The sequence below is a fragment of the Callithrix jacchus genome, chromosome 3 (assembly GCF_049354715.1).
Source record: "Callithrix jacchus isolate 240 chromosome 3, calJac240_pri, whole genome shotgun sequence".
NCBI lineage: Eukaryota > Metazoa > Chordata > Mammalia > Primates > Cebidae > Callithrix > Callithrix jacchus.
Genome location: NC_133504.1, coordinates 136,052,351 through 136,064,455, shown reverse-complemented (window position 1 = coordinate 136,064,455; position 12,105 = coordinate 136,052,351).

Here is a 12,105-nt window from a genome sequence, read left to right as displayed (position 1 = left end):
GCCACATTTCTTAAGAATCTACCAAGTGTGTACTCCACTGAAATGTGGGCATAAACCAAGAAAGAGGAAAAGATCTCTTGAAACTAAGAGACTCAACACCATAGAAGAGAAAAGGAAATACTCAAAATGAAGGCAAAGGGAGATCTCAAAGTAATATCTATGTTCCAGCATTGAAAGCAATCTATATTTTATAGGTAAAAACCTCCAGGAAAGATGACTTTCAGAAGAAAAGTTAGATGACCTAATGCAGATAAATGAATTGATAGGAGTAGTAAATATTTGCCAGAAATTTTGAAATGTATTAATGACAGATACATAGATGATTTTGTATTTCCCCTCCAAAAAATAAATACCTACATTGGAAATGTGCAGAGTGGCCCAGGGACATTTTATAAAAAGATAATACTATAATAATCATAGATAATAATCATAGTTAACTATGTGACCCAGCTTCAACATTATTCACAGTCATAATTAAGTAAATATTGAATGTTAATTTAAACCAGAAGTGTAGATATATACATAATAAGAAGGTCTGAGATAAAATTGTTTATGTTTGAGGAAGGATAATGTAAGAGAGCTATATTGGAACTCATAGGTAAAATTTAAACTAGAAAAATCAAAGCATATCACTAGGAGCATATTATTTCAAAATATATAGTTTAACAGCAGAAGAACCACACACACAAAAAAAAAAATCAGTGTTTACCACCATGGAATAGAACTAAGGGGAAGTCAGAGTGTGTCCTCTGTTACTATAAACAAAATTAATCCATTTGCACTTCTATAATAAAATACTATAAACTGGATAGCATATAAACAACAGAAGTTTATTTCTCCCAGTTCTCCATACTTGGAAGACCAAGATCAAGGTACAGGCTAATTCGATGTAGGGTGAGGGCCTTCTTTCTGGTTCATAGGTGGTGCCTTCTAGCTGTGCCCTTATATGGTGGAGAACAGATCTCTCTCTTGGGCCTCTTTTAGAAGGCACTAATCCCATTCATGTGGGTTCCACCCTTGTGATGTGATCACTTCATAAAGGCCTTACTTCCTAAATGTCACTTTAGAAGTTAGGATTTCAACATATCATTTTGGAGGGACATAAATGTTCTGACTATAGTGAATACTAATCTGGGGTGCATTTCTCAAAAGGAAACTTCCCTGTGTCATAAAAATGAAGGCTCACCTCTCATGCTTAGAGTTGCAGCAATTCATCTTTGACTTTTTGGAAACCCACTGTCCTTCCTCCATGTGGAGCAAGATAATTAATATAAAGCCTTCCATATGAAATGCATTCATGGAATGATGGTTCCCTTCTCCTCTTCTTTCATTTTATATTAGATTATCTCACTTCTCTGCTTAAATTCCTGAATGGTTCCCTTTAGTTTTCAGATACAGTTTTCAAAGTATACTTTAGCACTCAAAGGCTTTGATATTTAACTTATATCTGCTTTTCAAGGCTCATCATACTCACTACCTTTTGCCCCATACAGTCCAATCATCAGTCATACAATGAGCCACTCATGATATTTAATCCCCCTGCATATTTGCATATACCATTCACTCTTCTGGGAAGCATCTCCTTGAGCAACTACACATCTCTATCTATATAACTGCTATCTTTCTTCAAGTTTTCACCTTAAATTCACTCTATATAAATATTTTCCTGAATATGCATTCCCAAACATCTCCTCTTGCTCTTTTTACTATGTTTTCTAGCTCAATAAACAATATTAAAATCCATACATTTCTCCAAATTCTAAGCCTGGGTGCTATTCAAGATTCCTTCTTCTCATCTATCTCCTATGTGAAACCAAAAACTAAATTCAAAGAATTCTACTGGCAGTGTCTCTCCAAGCACATCTCTTTTCTTCTATTGGCTGCCTGTCTCAATGTCAATTTAGAACCCTATCATTTCTCCAGAATATTATGGCAGCCTGTGTCTTTATTTTCTGTCTAGTCTCCTGTTCTAATCCATTATCCATACAGTAGCTATAGTGTGAAAGGAGTCGTGTGTCCACTGCTTCCCTAGTTGATAGGGAAATTTCACACTGATTACATCTAACTCCATCCTGTACACAAAGCAAGATTTTACTTTCATTTTGACATGACCCACCAAGTTGTCTATTTTCCATTTTAGTAGAGAGCTCAATTAAAAGTGTAAGTACCATCTGCTTCTGAGTTTTTTACAATCAATAGGGTGATAGGGTTGAGGGAAGGAAAAAGCTGAAGAAATGCCACTGTGTTGTTTTCTTGTTTTTGTTTTTTGTTTTGTCTGAGACAAAGTCTCTCTCTGTTGTCCACTCTGGGTGCAGTGGCATGATCGTAACTCACTGCAGCCCCTGACTGCTGGGTCCCAGTGATTTTCGTGACTCAGCCTCACAAGTAGCTGGGATTACAGCTGGGATTAGCCCACCCGGCTAATTTTTGTATTTTTAGTAGACTGCTTTTCACTATTTTGGCCAGGATGGTCTGAAACACCTGATCGCAAGTGATCTGCCTGCCTTGGCTTCCCAAAGTTCTGGGATTACAGACATGAACCACCGTGCCCAGCCAGAAATCCCACTTTAAACTGATGGTCCATAAGCTGACCAGTGATGTATTTTAATTCTCTTTGGACAGTTACAAGAAAGAAAGTCAACTTCCTAGTAGCTCCCTAGTACTTTACTCAACCAGGATTCACAGACCAGTAGCAGTGGCATCTTCTGGGATCCTGGAAGAAATAATGCAGATTTTCAAGGCTCATCCCAATCCTCCTACATTTAAAATATTCATTTTCACCATAGATCAGGTGATACATATGCACATTAAAATTTGAGAAACTACTCTCTAAATCAAGTTTCCTTTTCATTCACCCTCCCATTTTTACCCAGGCCCTGCCTCCTCCAGGATTAAATGTCTTTCTTTCTGTTTCAATTGCCACAGCCTCTTTCTCCATTCTCAGTTTGAATCCTGTCTAGATTCTCAAAGCAGAAAAACATACTCTGCTATCATGCATGTAAATCTTTGTTTGGACCCTTGGACAGAAGCTTCTTTTGAGCCCTGGTCTCTGTTTGTAATTCCAGAATCTGTGAGTCATACTCATCAGAATGATCTGGAAAGGGAAATGGCCCTCAGGGTACAGGTGAAAGAATTCTTTGAGTGCTGAGGGGCAGAGAACCACACAGGAAACACCAGTTTATATGTGTGAAATTAATCCTAACACTTGAATATATTAAAATACAAATATATAAGCATGCCAGGTTATACCATAAAAAGCCTTCAGTGGTAATGTGAAGCTCTCAGAAGAATATTCTCTTCAAAATGGCTTTCAAGGCTATGTTGAACATGTATTATTTTTATGGACCATTTTTTTCTTCTGATTTTTTTTCTCAAGTGAACTACTCTCCCATGTTAGTCCACATGCTTCAGATAAAGCTGCTTCCATCTTTAGTTTCAGAGGCAGACAGGAAACCTAAACCCAGCCAAGCTGCACATGGCCAGTGTGGCAGGACAGCTACAGTCCCCTGACCCAAGCCAAGTCAGTCAGACTCAGAAATAATCACAGGTCCTTTACTTTAAAAGGGGAGTTGGCAAACGTTTTTGCAGCAGGCCAGATGGTAAATATTCTAGGCTTTGAAGACCCAGCCACATACTGTTTCAATTACATATTTATCTTTCTGTTTTTTTATTGGCTTACAAGTCTTGAAAAGTATATTTTTAAAAATCTTAGCTTGCTAATATCATAACAAAAAGCTGTGGAACTGATTTGGCCCTCAGGCCACAGGTCATCCACTTCTGCTCAATGATCAGGACAAAGGAATTGTCTTTTCTTCTGTATTAGAAACTGTGAGAAGGTAAGTCTTCCCACTATGAGAGCCTAAATGGTTGGAAAAGAAGCTAGAGCAGAAGGATGGAGAAAGATAAGATCCTCAGGATTTTGTTTGAGCTCTATCAGTTCTACTTCTGGACTTCTGAGTTGCAGGAACTTGGAAGTGTTCTTTTTGCTCAAGTTATTATAAATGAGATTTTCTTTCACTTGTGACTGGCAAGAGTCCTAATATCCAGATCCTTTTTGTTCTTGTCCCCACTTAGTTCATCAGTGCTTGTAATAACCTAGCCCCACACTCTGCTTTGGTCATGATTTCTCTTGAGTGTCAAAAGTTACTGATTTTTCTTCTTCCTGCAATGACCTTCCTTCCCCAGTTCACCAAGCTGATGTGAGGCCACCTGAAAGATTCAGGTTGGAAGTCACTGTCTCTGTGATGCCTTTGCTGATCCCTGTCCTCCTCACTTAATATCATGCACGTCATTGATACTATTCATGTAGAAACATACTCTGGTGTTAATAGTTAAAAAAAAAGAAGGTAACATATTATAAATGAAGCATCACAGATCAATAAAGACATGATACTGAGAAACAGATAATGCAAAAACACTGGCTAGCAATTAGGGAAAATTTCCAAAGAGATCCTCACCTCACCTCACCTCACCCCACCTCACATAACTAAATTAATCTCAGATAGATTAACTCATTAAATGTAAAACTATACTTAAAACAAGAGGTTCACCTTCAATAGAATTAAATGTCATTTTTGTCAGTCAAAACTGAGTAAATATTTATAGGAACTATAATTTTTAATTCTGGAATAGGTTCTGGAGAAAGATATAATCTTGCACACAGGTGAAAGTATAATTATTTACAACTTTATAGAAAATATTTTTAATTTGAGTAAAGAAATTGTTTTAAGTTCATACCGTTTAACCAATCACAGGAAACTAGTTATAGAGGTATGTACAACTATGTACATATAAAAATGTTCACTGCTTTGTAATTTAACATTGATTATATAAAATTGAAAATATCCAGAAGTTTAAACACAGAAGACTATTTTAGAAGGTGAATATACTTTTATTAGCATAAAAGTTATTAATAATCTTAGACATTTTTAAATACTTAAAGATCTAAACATTTTATATGTAACATACTCACAATTAAAATACCATCTTTTCAAATAATTATAATTCCTGGCAGTTTATAATTACAAAACCTGAAGAAATTGAGCTTTTAGCTATATCACTAACTAAATTATAGACTGGACTTTTATCTACATTATTTAGTAATTTGGGACATTATACAAAGTATTCCTGCTTTCTAACCTTTATTTCTAGTAAACAACAGGAAAAAAAGCAAGCCTAATACCATAGTTGTTTTAAAGATTATGTAATATTATTATAGTAGATGTTCCATAAATGTGAGCTTTTTCTACACACACACCTCTACCTCCTGACTTTTTTCTCTTTAGTTGTATCTTATAAACACATATGTGGGCATGCTTTCCAGCTGAGTTATATACATATAGTAGCATTTATGAACACAGATACTCAGTTTTAGTGATGAGACAATTGAGACTTAGAAATATGTTGGTTGTCTAAGGTCACATTGAGAATAAGCTCCAGATCTGAGATGAAGATCCATGTCTCCTGGTTCTCAGTGTCTTGCTGCAGAGTACACATGAAGTATCATTGCTAAAAATTAGGCAGCCTGTAAAAACCTGAATGCCTAAAGGACATCTTCCAACTCCCACATTTCAACAATTACCTTTTGTTTCAGAGGTGGTATCTGTGAAGCTCCCTGACTTGGCTGTGCCCCAACTAATTGTCTTGGTTTGATTTTGTTTTTAATAGGAATTCAAACGCTGGCAATAATAAAGCTTGCTGCCATGTGAAATGCAAGAGGTGACTTTTCTTGACCACCTAGATTGGGTACCTTTATAAGGAGGAGACTGTTGATAATGGAGAAGAATTTACGCCAAAATACCTAGCATTTTTTTAAAAAATGGGTTACTTGATGACAATCAGCCGAGTTCATTTTAAAGACTGAATAACACTAGGAATGCATTTGCTGAATATTTTTCAAGATCCTCTATGATCATAAAGATTATTACAACATCATCATCTCTGTATCTGCCTACTCACCTTTGGAAAACAAGAATATGAAACTAGAATAGATTATGCTTCATTCTGCATGATTGTTCCGAGCTGTGTGGGAGAGCTGTGTGTGTTCTTTCTTGCATATCTTTGTGGAAATATATGATAGTGATCCTGCTGGCCTGAGGACGGGTGGGTGTTGTACCATGTGGAGTTAGTTGTGTGTTTGTGGTAAGAAACCTGTGGGAGGCTGGTGTGATGGGTCTGGAATTCACATTAGTTTATGAGTTAAGGATGAGTCAAATGTGTACCTAACAGGCAGCAACATCTTTATATGTGCATAAGGGGAGCAAAATTTATTCTCAGTATACCTGGAATTAGATTTGAGCCCACTAACTGAAAAACCCAGGGAATCACTTCCATTATTACCCTCATGGTTAAATATAAACAAAAGGTAGTCATAGAAGCACAGGAGGTATCAATTCAAAAACATGAAAACTGTATTTTCATCACTACCAAGGAATGAAAGAAAACTTTCTAATTTACTTCCAGTCTAGAATTAATGCTTCATTTCAACATGCTATGCACAAAAGAATGTCAGTGAAAAAAATTACATATATAGGGCAAACTCAGAATTTAGCATAGAATTATGTCTAGCCTAAACGTTTAAAATTTGTTCTTAATAAAATATGTAGTGCAAAGTTTAAATAAACTGGAAATATATTTTTAATTACTCATTACTACTAATAATGTTGCTCTGAGAGTTTAATCAATGTATTGCACATTAACTGAGGCCAATTATTCTTATTGTACAAAGTTAATAACACCTTCTTATGGCCCTACAATCTATTCTAAATTAAATGCATGTGATTCAGTTTTGTCTTTTTTTCATTGTAAGCAATGTATAGCTCTATGCCTATATTTCTTTTTTTTCTCTCTCTTTTGAGATGGAGTTTCACTCCTGTTCCCCAGGCTGGAGTGCAATGGCGCGATCTTGGCTCACCACAATCTCTGCCTCCTGGGATCAGGCAATTCTCCTGCCTCAGCCTCCCGAGTAGCTGGAATTATAGGCACGTGCCACCATGCCCAGCTAATTTTTTGTATTTTTAGTAGAGACGGGGTTTCACCATGTTGACCAGGATGGTCTCGATCTCTTGAGCTTGTGATCTACCCGCCTCGGCCTCCCAAAGTGATGGGATTACAGGCGTGAGCCACTGCGCCTGGCCTATGCCTATATTTCATGTAAAATATTAAAATTCCAGTATTATTATCTAATTTTCACACTACACTGCAAATTTTTGAAAGGATGACATTTTATTTGCATGTCAATCTTAATATAAAGGACATTCAATAAATATTGATTAATTGAATTCATATAATATAAAGATGTATTAATTGAGGCATTTATGAAACGTCAAAATAGAAGGGAAGGTGAAGGCAGAAAAAGTGTCTAAATCATAGGAGCCTGGGTCTTGATAGGTGAGTAACAGTTTCAATTACAGGTCATATTGTTTATCTTCCTGAAAGGCTATAGCATTAATCCCCACTCCTAATTCCAACACATCTCACTCCCAACTACGGAAAGAAGGTGTTTGGTAGTAGTCTCACTAGCTCCTTCATAGTGATGGATTCCTATAGATAGAAGGTATCTGGTAGTCGCCTTATTAGCCCCCTCATGAAGATGGTTTCCTGGAAGGCAGTGTATAGCATTGAGTCAACCTTGAAGAATAGCATAAAATGAAGCCAAACTCATTTTTCAGCCAGCAGCCACATCAAAAAGATATTTTATAACAAACAAAATAAACAAAAAATACTCTATGAACAATAACACCCAAAAATCTTCATTTATTCCTTCATTTGGCAAATATGTATTGTGCACCTACTGTATGTTTTCAAATTCCTTTTATTACTTCCCTAAAGGCAGAGACTGTGGGCCTAGCATGACATACCTCCTTCAGAATACTACAGAGAACATGTTTCCCTTAGGTTTAGTTGACGCATTCTCAACTTAGCAAAAGAATTACTTCAAAACAATGAGAAGCTTGCAAGATTAAGTTTTCAGATGATACATACGTTTTTCTCTTTCTGAAGTTGCTTAGCTTGACTTTGGCAGGAGAAAGCTACAGATCCTGTTTAATATATTAATTAAGCTCAGTATTTAGTCCTCTAAGGTTTCTCTAAAAGGAAATCAGTAATTTGGAGATGTCTGAGAATCTCTGCACCCATATGCAGTATTTTACCAAGGCTTTCCCATAACTAGCTGTATTGACATGTACTCCCCAAAGTGATAATTCAGTGAGCACATTCTTTAGAAAAATCCCAAAATTACATGAAAAAAAAATTGCCTGCCTACTCGTGCCATCTCAATTGTAGGGGAAACATTAGAATGAAGTCACCTTGAAATTTATATGTGATCAATTCTTGTATAAAGTCTATCGTCTAGAGCAGTCATACTGAATGGTGCTTGATGCATAGTATTGATAAAGCAATTTCCAGGTAATATTTATGAGTTGTGCCTAGAAAGCTGTGTTAGATTACCTTTTGGCAATTCAGCGAGAGTATCTTCTCATTTCTCTCCTCTAACTTTCTACAAGGGCCAAAAGCCTAGGAACTACATTGCCTGGAATCTCTGGGTTAATTTCCACCAATGAGAGGCACTCAAGAATTTGAAAGGAAGAAGCAAAGCAGGATGATCTTCAACAAAAGATGATCTTTACAGAAGCCTCCTGTGAATCACCCACCTCAGTTCTGGAGCTGTGGTCATCACCACATAGTTTACTGCATATTTTTAAGCTTTCACAACAATTCAAAAGCAATGGGACAATTTCCTTTTTTATTAGGTTCCATTGATTAGGAAAGATTTATTGAGTGCTTTCTATGACTCTGGTACTGACAAGGCTCTGTTTATAGATAATCAAATAAACATTTTTCTGCCCCAGAGGAACTTATTATAATTTTTATAAATATCTGATGACAACAAAAATACAAAAGAACTCAAACCTACAGAGACTGCTGAGAGATTTTTCTCATTTACAGATAGAGAGAAGAAGCAGTGCTGGTTTTGCTTTCACTGACTATTTCACTCAGCAATTTGATCCTGTAAAGTTGCCAAGGCAATGCCAACCGACGATGACAGCATATGGGACTAGACAGACATTCACGTACACAGACACAGTGATTTTGCAAGCCTCTTCTATAAGATGCCACACTAAAAATAAAAGTTTTCATCAAGATTATGTTTTATCACATCAAAATAGCCTAATTTGCCAGGCTATGGGGAATAGACACTAAACCACTTCTGGCAGTTTGAAATGTGATCTAAATGTATTAGAAGATGACATTTATTTTGTCACATGCACTTCAAAGGATACTCACTAAATAGTAAAAGAAGTAGCATAAAGAACAGAGCGAGAATGTGTATCACATTCTTTACTCTTATATGCCCTAATGGACACCGACTTCCTTGTATCAGACCAAAAAGACTATAATGAAGAAATGATGAATAAATTATTTAGGTCAAGTATCTTTCTATATATAGTTGAAGCCATGATTTTAAAACTAAAGCACTTATAACCTTAAAATACTTTGGGCTACATGCAGGATGTCAATTTGACATTTAACTCAAATAAGAGACACAGAGTTGTTTTTACAAGAGATGAACTGAGCATGAAACTTTTGATGATGTCTTTTCACTGAAATCAATGAAAAAGCCAAAAGAAACATAATAATTTGGTTTTCATTTTGTATTTCAGTCTGAACATTTCTCTCAACAAAATAAAAGAAAAATTCCTTTTACCCTTATGACACTACTTAGTTAAGCATGAATATTATATATGGAATAATTCATTAGGTTAACCAAGAGATTAACAATAATGTATTCAGGAGCACTTGATGATTAAGAAAACCAGGGTTCAAAATAATCTTAGCCAATATGTGTCACAGACCTTTTCAGAACACAAACTTTTTCTCTATTAATGGCTCTGTGGGTTCGCCACAACCTTGTTCTATGTTTTTAAAAAGTATATTTTCCTTCCTTAACTTATTGTGAAAGGCCAAAATAATCACCTTCTGAATTAAGAAGCAAAGCCATAAATACTGGAAATCTCAATTATGTTAAGGTGAAATAAGCCATTAATAATAAAATGATGAATATATCCAGAGAAAAAGAGAAAGTTCAACTAAATTATCTTAAAAGAAAATCTGATATCTTTGTAGATGAAAACTACTAGCATAAGATTATAGTGAAACATAAACACCAAAGGCAGATCAGATAAACAAATAAGTTCACTTTAAGACCATTGGATGCTTGGGTAACACCGTCAGTGCCACTAGGTAGGTGCTTGGGAACATTGACAAGTCAATATCATGATGTTGCCAAACACGACATCTGTCTTTAGTTGGCCCCCAAACTAAAAGTGATACTGCTTATTACTATGCTTGAAATAGTGAAGGGATGAATGAGTGAATGAATGAATGAATAAATGAATACATAAATATAATACTCTTGATCAATCCAAGAGCACAGAAGATAATGAAAATAACAACAAACATTAAGAATAACCTATTCAATTAAAGACCATTCTCAAATTAAGTAATTGTAGATAATTTGCAGAAAATAGTGCAGGGAATAAATGTACAAAGAAAACTTTTGATAAAAATTTGATACTTGAAACAAAAAGGAATATTTTATATTCAGTGTCTCCTGCTGAGTTTTATCATTCACACTTTACCATAAAATTACATCCTTACTGGATTTTTTAACATATAAACATGATATTCCTAGCAATATCTAGAGAGCAGTATGCAAGCCATAATCACTATGCAAAGACTAGTGATATGAATAAATATTTATCTCGGAACATATTAGTTAGTGTCAGAAATTTACACACAGAATGTTTCAGAATCATAAAAAATTATTTTATAAAGGATTCAATCTGAGGTAAACCCACATTAAGGTCTATTTAAATGATATTTGCATAATAACTAAAATAAAACTTTCTAGTCAGGGAAGTAATAGGACATCATGGATGTGTAAAATATCTCATTCAAAGTACAGTACCTATGAATATCTAATTTTTTACATATTTTTTGTTCCTAAATTTGGCTATTTTTTTCAACATCATGTTTTTACTTATACAAACATCATAGTAATAAATATTCTTTATATTCAATATAGGATTCTGGACTTCAAGTTAGTCAAATAGCCAGACTGAACTCAGGATAGGCAAGGAACTATTGTCATGTATATATATACTCTCCTGTAATATTTATAGAAGTGGGGTTTCAACCAAGACTATACATTGGAGTCACCTAAGTAGCTTTTCAAACTACCTAATGCATAGGCCCCATCCTAAAACAAAGGAAAAAGAATTTTTAAAGTTGAGACCTAGCATTTTTTTCCAAAAACATCCCAGGTTGTATTAATGGTGCAGCCAAGATTGAAAACTACTGGATTTAACAGAAAAAAAAAAAAAAAAATATATATATATAGTTAAAGTAATATAATATCTCATTAAAATTACCTGGTAAAAGCATAAAGATGGTTTACTGTAATACAGGAAAATACTAGAGATGAAAAATTAACCTGCAAAATATTCTCTGTAAAGGTAAAATATTGAATAAAATAGTGCAATGATAGTTACTTAAATCGTATATCTCAATTTTGTAATAATTTTCTCTGTTATCATTTAGATCAAATTGTAAATACATAAGCAGCCTAAAGGCCTCTCAACATGTAAGAGGATCTGTATCATGAAACTACATGAGATAATAGTACTTAGTAAGCAATGTTGAAAAGAAATGAGGTAAATTCATTTACAACATACTCTTTCTTCTTTCTCTCAAGAATACTGAAGATTTTACTCAAGTCTTCTGAAAATGAAACCTCAAAGTTATAGATTAAAATCTTAACATTTATCTTGTAGATTTGTATTCTTTGAAAACCAATTATTATATTGCATTTTAAATACCAAAAGTCATATATACTCAGTTTTGAATTTAAAAAATCTTTTAATGTATATCCATATAACTCAACTAAAATACAGGAGTCTTTTACATGTTTTGCCTTTTACCTATCCTGTATATAGAAATCAAATTATTTTAGAACTGAAATGGGCCTTCACATTCATCCTTTTTTTAATTCCTCACCTCAAGCATATACCATTTCTTTGTATTACAAACATTCCAGTTATATTC